This window comes from Ochotona princeps, chromosome 14 (assembly GCF_030435755.1).
Source record: "Ochotona princeps isolate mOchPri1 chromosome 14, mOchPri1.hap1, whole genome shotgun sequence".
In the NCBI taxonomy this organism is placed as follows: domain Eukaryota; kingdom Metazoa; phylum Chordata; class Mammalia; order Lagomorpha; family Ochotonidae; genus Ochotona; species Ochotona princeps.
In genome coordinates, this window is record NC_080845.1 from 15,644,263 (window position 1) to 15,665,076 (window position 20,814).

A 20,814-nucleotide genomic window follows, 5' to 3' on the forward strand; every position below is an offset into this window, starting at 1 on the left:
AAACTGAAGCCACAGCCGAAGATATCATTTAGTCTCCAAAACTGGTGGTAAATTGACATTTTTAAATAGTAGTTAATGAAAAATATTTAAGATCTTTCCCAGTTAGCTCAGCAGGACGAAAATATGTATTTCCCATATGCACGTATGTAACTTTTATATAAATACTGTAATATTCTAATAGGATGTTAGACTGTTATCACACAGTTTTCCTAGACAATCCTGTATACAAGGAGGACTTGCCGAGCTGGATGCTGTGAACAATGCTCCCCAGGTGTCCTCCTCTGTGAAATCATGGGATTCTATGAGCCTCAGTTTGTGCATCTGTGAAAAAAAACTTGTACATCTCCTAACCCATAGTTGCAAAGTTATGGTGGAATACTGTTGCGCGGGCTCCTGCACAAACCTGGCTTCAAAGGGGGCAACAGGTGACATGGTGCTTCCTTGCTCTTCACCATCACAAACTCCTCCGTGCCACAAGCAGCCCAGAAATCCTCCATTGTGTGTATTCTGCTCCTTCCGCACTCCCTCCAATGCCCCTGTGTGCTCTGTGGCTATGCAATGCATGCTAACAGCCAAGAGAACTGAATGGATGACTCAGAGCTGGGAAACAATCCACCAAGGCTGGAAAGGGAGGGCTCAGCTTGTGGCCACAAGCTGATTAAGTTGCTACCTTTATCTATAATTATTACTTTCCCTTTAAAACGCTGCTGTGGACTTCGTTCACCTGAGAGATCCTCCCCCCGCCCGCCCCCGGAGAGGCTGCTGAGAAACGTGTGCCAAACCTAGGCAGGAACTATTACAAGAAGGTGTCCCCCTGGAGGACACAGGGTGGGAACCATGACTCCTCCAGGCAGCTGGGCAAAGCTGGCTCCCACTTAGAGGCAAGCACGGCAGATCTGGGCTTCCCGCAGTCCCCACCTGCTGAGAACTAATCCTGACTTATCTGTGGGCTGGCCCAGAGAAACCTGAGACGCCCCGGCTTTTGAAGGGCTTTATCTGCTCTTTCCAGGAACTCTGACATCTGGAGTTGCCCCTGAGCAGCTGCTGTCCTGAGCCCAGGGAGCCCCAGTCACTGGTTTCAGAGCCAGGGCTGCTAATCCTGCTCCCTCCCTCTCCACCCTGGCTTCTGTTTCACAATTAGAAAGCCCTTTTGGGGAGCTAAGCAAAAATCACACTTCACTAACAGCTACTCACTGGCTGTCTGGGACAGGGGAAGCGGGAATTCCTCCTTTTGCCATAAATTGTATGCAAATGGGTTCCTTCCCTGGCTCAGAGCCTGGTGGGAGTGTGTCTTTCATGAGCTAACCCTGTTCCGCTGGGAGGGCTGTTCCTTTAATTCACCAACTGAAAAAGTGGGAAAGGATGTCTGGAGGCGAGGCGTCCCATTACAGAGGAAGGAGATTGCTATATAAGCCAACCAAAGCTGGCTGCTCTGGCCACAACCTGCCTACTGTCATACGCCATCCTCTCCTCCGCCAGACACAGGAGCACGCCTCTGGCCTCAGGTCTTGCACGAAGACAGCGCCCCGGCTGGCGGGCGGCTGGGGGACTGCACAGCACGTGGGAACCCCACTGCTGCTCACGGCCAGGTACTTCTTCCCGCCGAACTGCTGTGCACCCGCCAAGACCTGGGTCTCTCCGCTGCGGAAAGGTAAGCCCGTTGCACCGCGTCACAAGAGGCTTCAAGTTGATTGCTCCTCGCACCGTCTGGGTCCTGGGGTCTCATTACAAAACCTTTGCTTTATTTTCGCCGCTGCCCAAGAGGGCTGTGACTTGGTAATGATATGAACACACCTTGACATCGCTCTGTCCTGTCTTGGATATTTGCTGGCTTTTCATTCAATGAGGAGTCCCGGTAGAAAAAAAAACCTTTTGGGGTAGGGGGCAAGATTTTATTTCTGGTGTTCTGTAGAGATTTCTTTTAAGCCTCTACCTAGCCGATTCACCTGTGGAAATTTTTCTTAGAGAGGCAGGGAGCAGCGTGTGCCCCTGAAGTGCCTTTCTCTGGAGTGGTTTTAGAGAATGACTGGTAGAAGAGTGTGGTGGGGCGTTACAGCTTTTAGACTTAAGCAGTAGGTATACTTTATAAAGAGTTTTGCAACCTATTCTCTTACTCAGTGCTCATGATAGCCACTCTGTGTTCCCAGCACTGAAAAAGATGAGAGCTGAGGACAGGAGAGAGGAGGTGACTTCTGGGACCAGATTAATAATTATAGATTGCAAGCCGAAGTTCCATTCCTGAGGGCGGGGGCTTCTTGTGAATGCCTCCGGCTTGCCTGAGCCTCAAGCAGCATACACAAGGAAGTTTGGGGTGCTCTTACCCAGCACCAACCCCATTGTCTATGTCTCCCTCCTTACCCACACCTCCTCCCCTGCAGAAGAAGTTTCTTTACCCTGGTAGGTTTTGGTAAGAACACAAAGATTCATATTTATGGTGTTGGGAGAGGATTAAGATCTCAAGTTTTACAGCCAGAAGTAAGTTTTGTATTTCTACCATCACTGGGAATATGGTAATGAGAAAAAAATATGTGAACTGATTGAGCCTCAGTTTGCCCTTCTCTAAAATGGAGCTAATTAGTTCTACTGTCATAATAGAAAAAAACAATGAAGTACAGAGAGATTAGCAATGACTGCTCTGTAACTGGAAGTTTGAACAGTCACTGCCATTGCCAAAAACTGCCATTGCTCTGGAAGTTGAAAGAGGCAGTTAGCCAAGGCTGAAATGCTTCTGGTACCTTACTCACTCCCCCGGCCCCCCACCTCTTTAGTGTGGCTCACCAGCCTGGCGGGTCAGAGACTTGGCTTGCACTTAGAAGCAGGAGGTTGTGTTGGCACAGGTTGGGACGAGAGGTGGCAGACTGGGTTGGACTGAACTGTTGAGTTCTGCTTCCAGAGTGCCAGAAGGTTTTGCGTTTAAGCACTCGCAGATTCCAGAGCTGCAGGCTACAAGGTGTGGTGCTGCTGAGGCCTCAGGCAAGGCAGGCCAGGGAGCTCTGCGTCAAGAATGGCTGCCTCTGTTTCATGTTTTCCTAAGCCCACTCTCCCTTTTCATATGGTACTTTCCCATATGTGCTTTAGAAACAAAAACTCTACCCACCACAGCCAGTTTTCCTTCTTGTCCTGGGATGTGTATGACAAGCCCCATTTAGGACTTGCAGAAGGTTTACCCTGTCCTCAAAACAGTGGGGAGTTTGCTGGCATCCCAAGCATCTGAGCTGTCTGCAGAAGATGTGAGGCAGGACAGTGACCTGGTACTTCAGCACGTGACCTGAGGTGTCTGGGGAAGAAATGGGGTCCACAGTGAGGAATATGTTCTGCTTTCTTCAAACTCAGTGAGTTCAACAAGGACTGAAAAGGATACTGTCAGGCTCTGTGGTCATTCAATGTATTCCTCTTTGGGTTTGGTTTTAGAAACCCAGCTCCCCTCACTCATCCACCACCAATTCCCCACCCCTACCCAAGAAAAGGACTAGTTCTGTAGTCCTTGACTCTATAGCCCATGCAAATAGGATGGTTTCCTGTGGTGTTTAAATAAGATACTACTTTTTGACGCCACACATGGCAAGTCATAAGAGTTCAATACATGAAGCCTTTTCTTGGTTTTTCTGCTTGTGAATTTACAAGGATCTGTTCAAGATTAATGTTCTAAAATAACAGTTTTCAAGCTTAATTTTAAAAATGGAAACATTTCTTCAATAAATACAGTGTAAACCCCCTCCCCAGTCTATGGTACGTAGATATGGGCTGCTTTCATTAGAATGGAATCATAGATTCCAAAACTCTCTGCATTGTGCTCAACCCCCAGGATGACACAACACAATTGCAAACTATGAAGCCACTTGATGTACACTGCGCTTCAGCAGAGCTTCCCTTTGTTAACATCTGTGAGGGCAGTGACATCCATTTCCCAAATTGTACAACAGCTAGCAATGAGAGTAACACATTTAAAAGGGCTTGACAAAGCTTGATTATTTTAACGAATTGTAAAAGTAACCACAGCCAAAATGTACTCTGAGCCTAGGTTCGAATGAGTAGGTCCCCCTTGAGCACCCTCTCACTAAGCATCCTCAGCCTGTGCCTGTACCCATTGGAAAAGCAGAAGACTTGGAGAGCAGAGAGATGCTGCAGGCGTTCTCAAGCCCCCAAGTCCACAGTGATGGAGCCGGCTTGCAAACCCAGGTTCCCAGGATGACAAACTCAGAGACGCATTCTAACTGTGTTCCTTTTGAATGCTTCTGGTTTCTTGCACTGCCTTTAGAAGGAAAATGCTTCCTTTCTGACTAACTGTGACCCTCCAGGCAGACTGTGGCCACCCATAAATACAGCACTAGCCTGATCAAATAACCAGAATGGAATTTGGAAAGAGAATTCAAGCTGACAGAATGAAAAACATACCTCCTGCCTTTATCCTGCTCTTTCTAATGGTTACAATTGACTACACACACCTTTTTTCCTTCTCCCCTTGGATTTCTTTAGACACAGAGCCATACTTTCTTAAAAAAAGAAAAAAACCAATAGGTTAAAACACAAGCCCCGCAAGACTGAAGTCACTTCAATTTGAAAAGTAAAAAGTAGGTTACAAATATTTGATCATTGTGAAATCCACAAATATTTTGTGATGAAAACACAGACACACACAGTTACATAAAATAGTGAAAATTACAGGCCGACTATGTATAACACATAGAATGGAATGATTTATCTATGGTTTCTCATCCAACTCTCTCTAAACCTGGAAGTAATGAATTACTCTATCTTGTGGATGGAGAACTTGAGATTGAAGGAAGTTAAGTGACTCATTGAGGTCCTTCCATATGTAGGGAAGCATTGGCTTTGAACCCAAGCTTTCTAACTGTGGCTCTTTCTCCTCTGCTGGGTTGCCTCTTCAAGTTAGGCTGGCTGAGACTCAAATGATGTTTTCCAGTGGATGGCCAGCACAGTAGAGCCGCCCCAACTGGCACTGATGTCCACTGGTTTCACAGAACAGTCCTGCATATATCATTTTTCAGAAAAGGTCAGCCCATGATGATGCAGCTCTCTGCCTGGAAACTGAAAAAGTTCAAATTTCAGCCCTGGGAGAGAGAAGAATGAAACCAGAGGTAGCACTTAGGTCATTACCACTGATTTTCAATCCAGAAAACAAGTCACACACTCTGTGTGCTCTATGGGGGTGGGGGAGATTGGATCCAGAATGTAAACTCTACTTCAATCCTTTCTGAGAGCCAGGTGAGCCAAACATCTGGTTTTAAAACAGTTGAATGAGAGATAAAGTGAAATTTGCACGCCCCAACCTTGGCATGGAACATCCCAGGGCAACCGAGAAAAAGTTGTAGGCTTTGAATTCAGACAATTTCAGAAAGAAACATTACAATCCATGTGCCTCTCACTCCTGGAAGATCGCAAGGAATCTCCTTAAATATACAAATTCTGAACCCATTGAACACCTGCAACAGGTGGGAAGCATTTGATGAAGGGTCCTTTCCAAGAGGGAAAACCCCTTCAAGGTGTGATGAAGCAAAACCTCGTGCAAATTCCAGGTAACACTTCTGTTCAATACAGAAGACAAGCAGTGGCCTGACCTACCAGAAGGGACCATGCACACTCTAGGACTTCTGCAAAGGAGGGAAGTCTGCATACTTGTCTGTTTAACCCTGGGGACCATGCTGTTTGCAGCTGTGTCCTTAAATCTAGAAATCCTTTCATGTTTCTTTCCCCTTAATCTCATCTTTCAGTGAAGCCTGAATGTCTATAGACTCACCTGCCCAGTCAACATCACAGTGAGAATAAAAACCCAAAACTCCACTGTTCCTTAGTGCAGACCTCCACTGTACTCTTAGCTACATGACATCCATGATAGGAATCAGACACAAAATAAATTTTTTTTTGAAAAAACAGAATGCATCCAGATAAGGAAGCTATGGCTATCAATCTAGGAAGTAAGGCAGTTTGGCAGTGCCAAACACCTGCTGCGCGTTACTAGTAAGAGATAGTCTATCTACTGGGAAACTTAGGAAGGCAAAACTAGGCCAACAATGGCAGATGCACTGCCAACACAGTCCCCAAAGGGAGTAGGCTGATATCTGAGATGCCCTGGGCCATGTGACTGTCACACAGCGTTCCATGTAGGGGCATTACAGAAAAGGGCTCCAACTTTTAAAAACTTTACTTAACAACATAAAATGAAGCTCACTGGATCCTCTAGACTGTTGAAACAGCACATCTCTCATCTATGAGCTGACATCCTGGTTTTGAAAAGGCTCCTGAGAAGTAAATTGAGAGCTGCCATGAAGAGCTTGGGAGGCCAAACAGGGGGCTCCAGTCAAACTTATTTCAACAAAAGCCACTTTATTTCTATCTGTTTTGTCCACTGAGCATCCTCATGAAATTTCATTAGATGAAAGAGTTCTGTGGCAAAAAAAATGTTTTTGTAAATTTTTGGTCTATTTTATCATCCCTCATTTTTAAAGATGGTGAAACTGAGACATGGAAAATGGAAAGGTCTTCCTAAGATCTCACGCCAGTTGGCAACAGAGTCAAGACCAAATCCTGGTCTTCCAGCTTTTGTTCTTAGAAACTAGAGACAACATAAAAAGTGGCAGAATTAGCACATTTTGGAAAAAAGAAAATGAACATTCATAATCTCTGGGCTCCCAGAGACAAGGATAACTAATTCTGATGTTATTAGTTATAGTTGTATATTCAATTACCATAAAAGAGTAATGGTTTATAAATAAAACATTGATTGATTCATTCCTTCTGTGACTTAAGGATAACTCAACTGGATTTTCTGATTCACTGGGCCTAAAAAGGCTACCAACTCAGTGTTGGCCTGGGTTGGAATTTCATCAGAAGTTTCAACTGGGGAAAGATTATCTTGCAAGATCACTAATGGGGTTATTGGTTGGATTCAGTTCTCAAAGGCTATTGAGTGTGTCAGAAGTGGCCCTTTGGATAGAAGCAGACAATGCTTGAGATATGGAAAAACTAGTACCAAGGACAGAGGTGGCCTGTCACAGGCTGTGGGATTGAGTCACAAGAGCTGGCTGAAAATCTGGGAGTTTGTTTAACAAAGATAATCCAAGAATCACTGGGAGAACTAAATGGCTTAAAGGACAAAAGGGAGCTCTGTATCGCAGAAAACAAGGAAGTATATCTTAGGTGTAGGAATGAATAACAGTTACATGGATTTGTGTTAGAAAACTCTGTATTGAAGAAATATTTGCTGGCCAGGTGATCTTGCTTTAATTAGTTACCTTTCTCTAAGATTGGTTTTCCTGATCCTTACTATAGGCGAAGTGCTAGTACCTTTGTTAGGAGATAACTGTGAACACAGATTGCTTAGCACAGAAACTTGCACTCAACATAAATGTCTTATTGTCACTATTCTCACTGTTGTTTTCTCTCATTGAAACGGTGCCTGGTGACAAGATCCTGCTAGAGAAACAGCTGCCAGAAGTGTGTTCTGTTGGAAAGAATTATCAGGAAATAATCCTATGGCCAAATGAGTTTGAGGAACATTTGAAACTGTGTCCCATTCTTGGAAATGCAGTTTGTATGCCCATTCAACACCTAATCATAAAACCTGGTGATATAACATACAATATAGACCAAATGCTTTTTATGGACTTCACAATAGAGTGAAGTTCTTTAGTTCATATGGGCTACTTTAACAAAATGCCATATACTAAGTGCCTTCTAAACAACAGAATTTTACTTCTTCTGGGTTGAGATGCTGAGATGTGTAACATCAAGAGAGTAACAGATTTGTTGTCAGAGGACAACAAAGCCCTTTTCCTGATCATAGATTCCTTCTTCCAGCTGTGTCTTTCCAGGGTCTCCTTCTTATAGAAACTTACTCCATTCATAAGAGCTCTTTTCTCTTGGCTTGATGATTTCCTCCAAAGCCTCCCCAGGCAATGTTACCACAGTGGTGATTAATTTTCAACACACAAATCTTGGAGGGGTTATAAGCATATACACTGTGGCATGTGGGAAGCTAAACATAAAACAGAATCAAATAAACATATCACTAAGTCTCACATGGTGTATTTGCAGAGAAGAAATATTAAATCAGGTAAAGAAATAAGCAATGCCTAATGCTTCAAGGTCAAGAAGACATCTCAATGAAATAGGGGTCAAGTGCAGCACTCAGCAGCTAGGAGTTTGTGTTTCATGTGGAATGAGATCAGAAGCCAATGGAAGATTTGGGGAAGTTGAGTGTGTGATCTGAGATATCCCGCAGCAATTAATCTGTTCAACTTTGGTGTTCTCAAAATCATTTGACCATAAATACCCTTTTCCACAGCATAGTTGCATAAAAACATTTTGGAAAAGAATCTGAGATATTTTGTACTGGAGTAAAAGGCTTTGAGGGTTTGAAAGGGATTGTAAATTTGCTCTCACTCTTCCCAATGTGTAGTAAAATGCCAAGGAAACCACGTGGGCCAAAACAGGCATGCCCAGGGTAAGAAATCTATCTCTGGAGGTAGAGACATGCAGGTTGTCACTCTAATTAGCAAGAGTTTTTGGCTCAGCTAATCAATGAACCCAGCCAGATCTCAGCAGACACTGGAACCACATCTCCAGCCAAAGAAAATTTGCCAACATCTACCCACAGGCTAATAAGCATTTGCAAACAGCACACCTTGCCTTAAATGTTCTCCAAAGAGGAAGTGTATACAAATTGGGCTCCAGCCAGAGGTTTTTTTGAGAGACAAAGGTTACATATTTTACTGCTGACATGTGACCATCCACCAAAGTGCTGGACATCCAGGAAATAGAAGGTAAAGATATAGGATGGATTCTCTTAAGGAAGCAGGGTGAATTTAAATTTCTACCTGATGTGAACTGAAACAAGTTGCTTAAGGAAGCAGCCCAGTGTACCTCAGTATAGTTGAGTGTGAACTTACGAGAGTCAGGATCCAGAGGCTGGCTCTCTCTCTGGATCTAATTGTTGCATTTCGTTGAGCGTTTCCAAATCAGCATAATAACACCTATCTCCTGGCAAGCTAGAAGATAAATAACAACATGTATAAGAAGCATTTAACTTAGTTTGGTTCAAAGCAAGTGCATAGGGGGCACTAAAAGAAATATTGATTTCCCCTTCCTATGCAGTTTAATGTATATTTAGTTTTATAACAGAAACTGCCATTTATGGAGTAACTACTACTGAGATTGAAAAAACTATTTATAAATAGAATTTTATGGCAGCATAACAACGTTTATGTATTCTCTAGAACTGTATTTTCTACAATAGTAGAACCAAGTATTTGTGACAGACGATCTTGTCATTTAAGATAGTGTTAACTGGCAATGTTTGGATCAGTGTTTAAGACACCTACATGCATCCCATAGCAGAGTGCCTGGCTTTCAGACTCTTCATACTTCCAATCTGACTTCCTGTTGATGTACATTCTGAGAAAGGTGATGACTCAACTATCTGGGTCCCTGCCACCCATTGAGAGATCCAGAAGGCGTTCTGAGCTCCTAGCCTGATCTAGTCCCAGGTATTCAAGTAGTAAACCAGCAGATGAACATTTTCTCTCCCTCTTTTCCTCTTTCTTTCTCTCTCCTTTTAAAAGAAAATATGTGAATTTAAGAATAAAAGTAAAGGCATGACTGACACCTGCACATTGGCATATTAGATGTTTATGCATGATTTCTAGTCACCTAAACTTGGAGAGATACTATTTTACTTATATTTGGGTAAGTATACACTTGCATAAGTATATACATATATCAGTAAAAGACTTTAGGAAAGATAAAATTAAGCTTCATTTAGTAACTTTCCCTCTAGGAACACAATGCCAAATTCTTCTGAAGGAAGCTTAGAAGAGCGATGAAAAGGTTACTCCTTTGTATGATTCATCTTACATTTCTTGACTGTCCTGCCATTACGGAATTAAATGATCCTGTCTAGAAGGCATGTTTCCCTTTTCCTGATTTGTTGCTTGCTTGCTCATACATGCTCACAGTTTCAGAAACAAAAGTTGTATTTTCCAGACCTAAATGTTACTAAACTGTTCTCATGCCTTGACTGATTTCTTGGGAGCCATACTTTTTTTCTTCAGAGAGTACAGAGTGTAAGGCCAAAGTTTCCAGAACTGAAAGACTTTTTAAATCGCCCCTGTCTGCTACTTCTCAATTTATCTTCCTCTCACTTACTATCCTCCCCGGGGCCACTGATGGAGAACAGACTGTTTACTGAGGACTTCACAGGTTTGCCTAACACAAAAAGACACAGACGGCCTGCTCTCAGTCAAATGTGCAATCTGCAAAGTTTATCTCAGAGAAGTTGAGAGTAGAATAGTGGTGACTGAAGGCTGAGGAGAAGAGAAGGCAAAGTGGATTGGGGAAAAGCTGGCCAAGGGATGTTAAGTTAAAGTTCTGCTCTGCTATTGCACAGCAGGCTGACTATAGATAATGATAACTCATAGAATGTTTATTTAATAAGAACTAGATGAAAGGATATTGAATGGTTTAACTACAAAGAAATAATAAATATTTAAGAAAACGAATATACTGATCTTGATTTGAATACTGCACAGCATATACACATACAAAAGTTACATGATATCCCAAATATATTTCCAAAAAATCATAATAAAATACTTGCCTGAGACCTAGGTGTGATGGAGCAGATAGTCTTGCACCCTCCTCTTAAGTCCAAAACTAAGTAATCACGTGCACACCAGTTCTCCAACATCACACTCACACATCCCATTTCAGGAATGTAACCATTCGATTTCCATTGATGATGATGGGATTCCCTCTCACTTTGTTACATAAATATTAATCCCTTAGATTGAAAAAATGAATCTTGCTACAAAAGACAATTCAGAGTGGCAAAAAGGGAACCCCCGTGGTTTAGAATTACAAGACAGGATTCTTCATTCTGATTCAAATACTTACGGACAGGATAACTTACATCTTATAGACTCTTGTGTCCTTGCCAGTTAAAGACAAACGATGTCCTTCACTCCATGGCATCAGGAGTAAATGGCATTTAGAAGGTACCAAACACAGGATATGTGTGACTTCACTTGCCTCACTCACACCAGAGCCTCCATCCAAGGGCTTCACATGTAATCACAGCCCAGTTACAGGGTGATGGGGCATGACTCCCACCTCCCACGAGAAAATGAGGGTAGCAGAAGAGTAGGATTTCCTCTGCCCCAGCATTTTCCCCATTGTGTGCCATCAAATCTACTCCTGGGACTCGCTTCAAACACCAAACAATCAAGCAAGTTTGGGAAACACTCTGTAAACAGTCAGGCTCCTAGAGCTTTCCAATAAACACGAACACATAACAGACCCTGGAAAATCTTGAGGTAAAGAAAGCTGTGCAATTTGTTTGATTTAAAAATAACATTTGGTTTAAAATAGCATTTTTCAAACATGTGTACATAGGAAATATTTTCGCTGCATCAAGAACTATCAGCATATTGTAGATTATACTTCAGAAACTTTTCCTTAAAGTTACACAGTTAAATTCAACCCAAGTCAGATTGAGAGACATCTCCATCTTCCATGCTCTTCTGCGACCCCTTTCTCTGACTGTAAATCATAGACTTTTCATCACCAAAATTTATTCTGGATGCTGACCACTGAATCCTTTTGAAGTCAATTCTTTTAACTTAGTCATGTAAACCAGCATTAGACATCATTAAACCACAGCAGCAAAGGAGTCTCTGACCCATGAGTCAGGCCAGCTATATTAAACCACTGCTCCCCCCCTTTCGGGTGAGTGATCTTGAATGCTGTGAGCCTCCCCTTCCTTATCTGTAAACCAAAGAAAACAAATAGAATGACCTCAGAGGTCTTAGAGTACTCAATGAGAAAATGCACATCAAACACACACAGAAATATCTGCCACATGGTGTTCAATCAACATTAGGTATTATCTAAATGGTCACATTTTCAGAAAGGCAATAGAGATGAAGTATGTTTCCCTTGCTGGCTGTCACACAAATTAATTACTGGCACATTTCCAGTTTTGTCCAGCAGTTCAGTCTTATGCTTCTAATCTTCTAACAAAACCTATCGAACTGTATTGAACTTGGTTCATAAAGATTGTTTCAATTGTCTCTGGCTCCATTTGGCCCCCTCTGAAGCAAATCCCAGTCAAGTCAAGCAGAATTCTATGACTTTGAGTATCAGCATATCGGACTGAAAAAGATTTGAGAATCTGTGTAGTTCTGTAAATCCATCAGAACGCCTTTTCGCTTGAATCTGAGCAGGGCCACAGATATTTCTTCAAAGTTCCAGAAGGTTATATCAACAAACAGAAATTAACACATTATCATCACTCCAAAGCAATTCAAACTCTTAATAAGTACTCAAACCACCTCTGAAATATGGTTCTTTCCATTATTTTTTATTGAGAGACAGAGTGAAAAGTAGAGGAGAGAGGAAAAGAGGGAGCAAAAAAAATTTTTAAAAGAGAATGGAGAGAGAAATGGAAAGGAAATAATGTTCCCAATAACTTATTCAGCACCCCCAAATATCTGCTATGGCTAGGGCTGGACCAGGTTCCAAACTGGGACTGGGCCTGGCACTCAGTCCAGGTCTCCACTGTGGGTGGCAGGAACTTGAGCTAGTATCAGTGCCTCAGAGGGACTGCATTAGCAGGAAGGTAGAGTTTAAGCTGCAGCCAGGAGTTGAACCGAGGTGTGCCAGTGGTGGGATATGAGCATCTTAATAGGTGTCTTTGCCACTAGAGTAAACATTTGCCCATGCTGTCTTTTTAAAAATACGTTGACTCCATTTTGTTTACTGATAAGGATAGAAAAGAAGGAAAAAGGAAAGAATATACTAACACCTGGGTCATGTGTATTATTAATATGCCCAGCATTTCTAGTCCCATGTCTCCACTGACTCTGTCCAAAAACCTTGAAAAGCTTCCCAGGAGTCACAGTTGAGATAATTATAAGATTTTTATCCATGACTCCCTCGTAGGTAAGTTATATCTTATGTCTTCTCTGTAAATGTTACATTCTTTTTCTCCGATAGCACTGACTTCTTATCAATTTTCAAAACCCTATGGGACTTAATCTGTGAAATTGCATGACTGTTAGTAGTTTCATAAAGGGTGCTAGGCCACAGAGTTCTTTTCAGAAATTCTCTTATTTACGGCTCAGGTGTGAATCAGCCTGCAATCTTTCCCTTGTTGATCACTCTAACTTCTTACCCTTAACTCAAGGACTCAAAATCTCTCCCCAGTATGCATGAAAGAGCCAACTGTATTTCTCAAAATTCTGGATGAAGGCTGAAACAGAAGAGGTCATTGTCCTATTTGGAAACGAATTGAAATCTATGTTTGAATTATTTTCCAAAATTTTATAGGAATCTATATTATTGCTCCCTGGTCAGACCCACTTTTTATTTTTATTTTCTGTCTAGGCTAGAAATAGAAAAGAAAAAGCAAGTATTCTGCAGAAATTTTATTTCAAAAATTAAAACCAGACCCTACTAGGTCAGTTTGTGGTCTGAATGTATCAATGCATCCAGTCATAATTCGTCAAAACTTCTCTTAGGTATACTCAACCACAAATATGAATCTCATTATTGGGTCTAGTCGGAAATATTTTATGGATTTGATATTTGTGGATTTAATTTGGCTGGTAGTGAAGCTTCTGTTCAAGGGGTGGGAGAAAGGAGGCAGCTATGGAGCACCACCACGACCTTAAGCCAAGTCACTAAGAAAAGCAGCAGCACTTAGGAGCTTTGTTTGATACTGACCGTTTGACTTTAAACTAACGTGGAATCAAAATTAAGCCCTACAGAAAAGTTGCCAAATTAGCCATGAACCAAGGTTACTAGAACCAAAGAGGTCCTGGAGTGGGAGTCTATACACAATTGCTTATTTTACAGGGAAAACTCAAATCTAAAAAGTGAATGTGACTCGCCCAAGGTCACACGGGGAGTGATCGGCCTTAACTTCTCTTGCAGCTGCTCTATCTCTTGTCCTTTGTATTGGAGAGCCTCAAGTCTCCTGGAGCATAAAGTTAGTAATGAAAAGTTAAAATTTTGGAAGGAGGGAGGTGATCTGATCTTAAAACGGAGGCTTCCTTCACATCAAAACCTGAGTTTCACAGCAGCCCTGCTCAAGCCCACCTCCTGGTAGTGCAGATGATCTTGCTCGCATAGAAAGTTTGTCTCAGAGCAGATAGCCCTAGGATTTCTAATAATGCTGTAAGGATATTGGCGTCATAGAATCTCATGGGAAGAAGACAGGACTGTCTGATTTACTTCTGTAATCACTACACTTAGCATAATGTGTGATACATAATCAGCAATCGCTACATAACTGAGTGAAAGATAATAAACTAACTATAGACTTCAGAATGTGATGAATTTCTTGATAACATTTTGCCCTAGAAGAGATCACAGGAGAACTGCTAGTATTAGAGCCACCAAGAAGATAAAACCATTTTATTCCTGCACTGATTCCACAAATGTGAGAGTCTTATATGTAAGTTCAATCAGAAAATGTACTTAGCTTTATTGTATTCATTTTTGCAACCTTATTGTGCATTTGCTATATTTTATACACACAGTGTTTGGTGTTCTAGGTTCAGGAAACAATGTCTCAGATGTATGAGAGGACTCCAAAAATTCCATGAAACTATTTCATTTTTCTTTCATTGCATTTTAGTGAAGTTTTTGAACCCCTCAAGTTCCCTGCCTACCTGGATCTTATAGAATGAATACAACCTAATTGCATACATACTAATTGCTTATAATATGGCATAAATACACAGCAACTTGGATAATTCTTGAAAGAGTTAAGGATACATAACCAGCTCAACCCCAAGTCCTCCTTTCTAATAATATATAAGGGAAATAATATCAGATCACTTACTCAGTTCAGAAGAGAGTGTTGAAGTCATCTGACGAAGTTTTCCAGTGATTTTTTTTTCTAGCTGTGTCTTGAATGACAGATAGATTTGTTCTTTCAAGGCTTTCTAGAAGCTTCCAATGCATGTTGTTACGTCATCTCTACAACAGCATCGTGTCTGTTTAGAATTTGTTTTGATTTTGCTATTATTAGTAAACTATCTCTGATTTTCCAAGACCTGTTTATCCAATATTTGGATATCCCACATTTTTATTTCTTTCAGGATGCCCACCACAAACTTCCTAGGTCATCATATGGGGCCCCAGAAATGTGTAGTTATTGAGTAGCAGTGCCTACCACGTGCAACAGAATGTGTGTGAGTGCTAGATGTCCTTTACTCAGTGTCCTTCCACAGTTGCCTCTAAGCTCTGCTCAAGCACAACGTTAACTCTACAATCTGGTGTCTGTTTGTGTCAATGGAAAGTGCTGAGAAGGTGGGCCAAATGTTTCCCATTATGAGCACAGCCTTGAAAGACTAAACCACAGGCAATGTGTTCTGGAGAAATCCCTGGCTCAAGAGTACAGACAACCATTCCAGTAGCAGCACTGTGTCTGAGAAACCTTGGCCAGGCTACTGACCTCCCAGAATAGAGCTGCACCCTGGCTCATTCACTTGCTTTTCCTGCTACTGAGTCTAAGTAGATAAGCTAGGGGAGAGACCAGGGCTATAGACACAGCTTGTCTATTCCCGGAAGGATTGCAGGGTGTTCCTGTTGCTTGACAAACTGGAGCCCTAAGAATTATACACTTCCATGGAAAAAAGCATCAGTGAACATGAGGGGATTTCCCAACACTCTTTTATGAATTTCTCTTCCTTCCAACATGAGCCTTCAGCTGTCTTTCCACTGAAACGTTACAAGTAATCATACATACCAGTTTCAAATGGCTCCCTCCTCTCAAGTGTTAGCTCCTGAGTGTCTTACATGTATTATCTACTTTAAACAGTTTTTTTAGCTTGAAAAACTGTGTTTTGCTGTTCAGACTAGTGTTACCACTTTACGTATGAGAAAATTGAGTCCCACGGGGATAATGTTATACATGCAAGGTCACAGCTGCTAGAAACCATATGGAGTTGCCACTACGCAACCATTTTTTTTCTCTTTGAAAAATGGAGATACCATATGGCTTAAATTAATACTAAGTGGCATAGCCAGGATCTAACAGTATTTGACTGAGTCTGCAGCAGAGAGTCTCAAACACTTCATGTACTCTTATGGGGTATTCGTTAATGTTATCACTTGTCATTCTTCCCAACAAGAATATTTATTTGTCTGCTTCCCTTACTGGATTGAGGATTCATTGAGGACAAGATCTATCCATCCGGGCTCTCTGAAACATCCCCCACCACCCCTGGACTATCCTTTAGGCTGTTCTAACATTTACTCAGCACATCTCCATTTAATGTAAGAATAAATAATCTTCAAATGAATTGATCCCCAGGCCTCTGAGATGATTGCTAGCCCCACTAGCATCCTAACTGAGAACTGAATCAGTCATTGTATCACTCAAATGTACAACTGCTACACAATGCTAGAATTTGAACAGCTAAGGTTTGGAGTAAGTCTTTGGTTTGGCGCTTAGGGTTTTCTCAGTTCTTTTACGACACAGGTTGTGCTGGATCACTCAACTTTGGGGATCAGATATCCACGGAAAAAATCCACACTGATGGCTGTTTCCTGGCTCCTCTTTCTTCCTGACACATTCCAAGAAGGAATTTATGGGTGTTGGGAAGGACAAGAAGTGAGGAATTTCTAGAACATCTAAGAATGCCCATGTAAGCAGCTCCATGGTTGACTAACTATGCACAGTAAAATTCTCTTGCCTGTAAGCGAGAAGAAGAATTTGGTATAAGCTGCCTCGTGTGTTTCCAACACAATGTGGAAACAAATTCATCTGGATTTCTAAACGGTAGGAATCCTCTTTGTCCTCCTAAACAAAGACAGTTCTCATCCTGCCCAAGTCAACAAGATTAAAACATTCCATGAGATACTAAAAATGAAGTCATGAGTAACTAATTCAGAAATATGACTCTAGCCAGTTGGATAATTTTATTTATCTAGAAACAAAATTATTTTCTCTCCAGCTGTGACCAGGGCAAAATTCACGGAGTGTGGATTCCTTCATGTAGCTATCATCTTTGTCCTGTAGCCATGTGCCTAAAAATAGCTGATAATTTATTCCATGCTGATTTCCAAAGCCTACCTACCAAACAGCTCTCCTGGGGGAAGACATGAAAGATTTGACAACTAGCCAAAGAACTCCAGTTGGGGTTCAGGTGTCTTAACCAGCATCTTAAACAATAAGCTAAATTCCTGTCCAAATATAATTATAGTTTTAATAACCATGTATGGCTAATACTTACAAAATGAACTCAAATTTGCTAAACTTTCTCAAACCGATCTCATAGGCAGCCAAATTATTAAAGAGAAGTAATTGATTTGGCTGACAGTTTCGGAAATTCAGGTCTGATTTTGGGTAGCCCACTGCTTTTGTCTTCTGGTAAAGGCAGAGGATGACAGCAGTGTGTCCAGGCATGCAGTTTGATCTCAAGCAAAGAGAAAGAAGGCACAGTTCCCTTCAATGACCTGAAGACTTCTCACCAGACCACATCCCCTAAAGGTTACACTCCAGTGCTGGGACCCCAAACATTTAAAACATTCTGTGCCACATTTAACATCCAAACCATAGAACGCAGATTTTTTCCTCCATGAGACATAAACATGGATAAAGACACCTAGACATCTCACTAAAAAGAATTTTGCAATTCATGGTTATTCATTTGGCTTTAAAAGTTGATCCACACATGGGTAATTCTGCATTAGGCATCTTTTGTGAGGCAGGCAGTAGAGCTTAGATATAATCCTTTGCCTGATATGAGACCAACATCTGTGTAAATGCTATGCCTCTTCATGACACCCTTTGTCACCTTCTCAAAACATCCTTTTCTGTTGAGTGACAATTCCCACCTATAACAAATCTTTCTATTGAGCTGAAATTTGCCTCCTCACAAGCAATCGTCTCTCATTGTTCATCTCTCTCTCTCTGTCTCTCTGTCACTCACACACACACACACGCACACACACACACACACAACTGGCACTTATTCTGTCCTATGGAGCCACAAAAAGTAGAATCGGCTTGCCCAGCATTTTTGCCTTGTAACGTTTCCTCAAGCTTATTTATTCTCAACTACAGGAAAAGTATGCACAGGTTCATTGGTATCCCTTCCTCCGACAATGTATTTTCCAGACCTTTCATTCCTGAACACATCCTGTAAACACAATAACCTGCCTGTACTATTTTAAGAATCTCAGTGGAATAAATTACTTATCCTGAAATTCTAAAAGCCATATTATCAGAACTTGATTCTTTATGTCTAACCTGGTATCTCAAACCACAAATTCAACTAATATTCCTTAACTCTATCCTCATAGGAGACAAACCTACAAGTTGTCTGCTTGATAACATTTTATATTCTTAAAAATTATTACTCTACCTAGATCTTGTCCCTCTCTGGTGGAAATATTTACAGTTACAGCACATTCATCTTCATACAGCTTACCTACTCAGCCCTAGGTGATTCTGCACCTCTTTGATCTGGAGCCAAGTTGCTGCCAAATTTAACATTGCACTCAAGAAGAAGGTCAAGCTCAGATGTCAGTAAAAGAAAGGTATTAGTATGCTATCTCACTAGGTTTTGTTCCTGAGGACACAACAAAATAGAAGCTACTATTTAATGAGTACTTACTAGAGCTTAACACCATGTCCTGGGCTTTCTGTACAAATCTGTATTCCTTAATTCTCTCTGAAATGAATTTTATTCCTAGTTTATAAATGAGATCATGGCCTAGAGAAGATAAGCAGCTTGCCAAAGCTACAGGACTAATGAATGGCATTTGAATCCAGGTGTGTCTAATTCCGAAGTCTAAGCACTTCCCATAATTCTGATGATACCATGGGTTTTCCCAAAGCACAAAAGTACTCATTGATCTTCAGACCACCGTGAGTCAATGAAAATACACAACATTCAAGAATAATATATCCCCCCAAAACAGTGCAACATTGGCTGTATCAGCACCCATCTCTTAAATACAGTGGAAATTCCTCAACCCACCCCACATTCTGGTCATTATACTCTAAACTCATTGCCTTGAAGCCTCAATCAACAACTCAAATACCTTTTTAGATGGTAATTTTAGCCATTTAATAGCTCACAAAAATGTGTTGGGTAGCAGTCCAAAATCATTTCATGGAGCTTGGCCCATAGCCCTTTCTCAAAAAAGAAAAAACTAAATAAATAAAAGCTCAGAACCAATGAGAAGAAAAACTTTGTGAAGGCAAAGGGAGTTAAAGCAATTATCCCAAAAGAGTATGCTTTCAATAAATATTTGCCCAGTAAACAGATGGGTCAAATTGGTTCTAGAGAATGGTACATCTCAAGCTTTTCTCTTCATACTAATCTTCATTCTGTGGCTTTACCTACATCACAGACCCACAAACTCTTATTTAGAACACTAATTTGAATAAGAATAAGTGCTGAGAAAAGAGCATTTCACTCTCCTAAACAAAGACAAAATGCCCTAAGTAGACACTACATGGAGAGCTGGTCAAAGCCAGTATGTAAACAATTGGGATGTGGGTAGGACATTCTTGATCAAATGTGCAGTTGTTGTCTTCATCTGCAGACCCCTGCTCAGTTGTGCAGACACCGTGCTCAGTGCGACTTTGCCTGCCACTCTCCCTGTTCTGCCAAGCCTTTCTATCATTGTGAGCACAATGTAGATGTATTCCATCCCTGGGACAAGATCTTGCTGGGGAAAAAACTTAGAAATCTTATAGGAGAAAAGATCTAAATACCGCAGCTAATAAGCATAAATACAGGTAACAAACAGAATATATGAAAGAAGAATAACAAAGATATAGGGAAACGTCCCTTTCAGAAACGATTACTGAAGACCAAGTAGTTTCTCAGTTATTTTAAAAATGGCAATTCTATTTCCTAACTAAAGAGGAGCACAAGTGACTTCACAAACATAGGGACTGTTCTCACATAAATCTATCTTTACTCAATAATTTATACCAATCAGCTTCGACATCCCTGATTCTTCTGCTACCTGCTTGCACCCACAGTTGACTAACTAAGAGACAACTGAGTAAGATGGCGTTAGCAGAACGAGAGGTGCTTCACAGTATTACGTTCCACCACATACTCTGTGTCCATCTGAGCTTTCTTGTCATCTAAGGCCCAACTTAAATTCCATCCTTTTGGATAAGCCAAAACCTATCACTTTTTGACAATGAATTTCTTCTTCACATTTTATTCTATACCACAGCATTCATCACTTATACTCATCCTTACCTTATTCTCCAAGCATGGAATCAATGATCTCATATTCTTTTATTGCTATGTTCTCTGAGAGTAGACATTTGGTCTTTATCTCTGCTACCCACAGAGCTTTGATGACTGCTGCGGTCATCACAACGCACAGTCTAGCAGTTCTTGTTGATTCAAGAAGACTTGGGAGGCTCAAGTACAGCTTTTCTAAGTTATCTCTTGCCATGGATTTCACTGTGGACAACTCCTTCAGGAACACTCTTTGGCTCTTCTGAAAACTGGACTTTTGAAGCTTTGGGAACTAAATCAAAGAAGGGCTCTGGGGTGTAGAAAGATAGACTGTTATGCTGACAGCCACATAACTAGTAAGATTTCAGTTCAGTTTTCCTTCTGGAGTCCTTCATTTTAATCTCTGCCTCCTATGACAGAAGAGAATTGGCAGATGGTGTTAAAATCACTTTGAAGGATCAGTGAGGGGCTGGAGTTATTGTAGACTTCATGCCATCTGAATGACTCATTCAGGAGCCTTATCTAGTAAATATTGATGAAATCAATGACAGCAAGAATAATTTGTTCTCAC

At 41.2% G+C, this 20,814-nt stretch overlaps 1 protein-coding gene across 3 annotated transcripts in view; it reads left to right on the forward strand.

The window, feature by feature from the left end:
- The first annotated feature begins 1,206 nt into the window (after positions 1-1,206).
- TNC (tenascin C) overlaps positions 1,207-20,814 on the forward strand; it is an 81,695-nt gene continuing 62,087 nt past the window's right edge. Inside the window, exon 1 of one of the 3 annotated variants that reach the window (XM_058672448.1) lies at positions 1,207-1,651. The gene's annotated coding sequence lies outside the window, so the exon portion shown is untranslated. The remainder of the gene's footprint in view (positions 1,652-20,814) is intronic. The other 2 variants (XM_058672449.1, XM_036496684.2) reach the window with 2 other exon arrangements.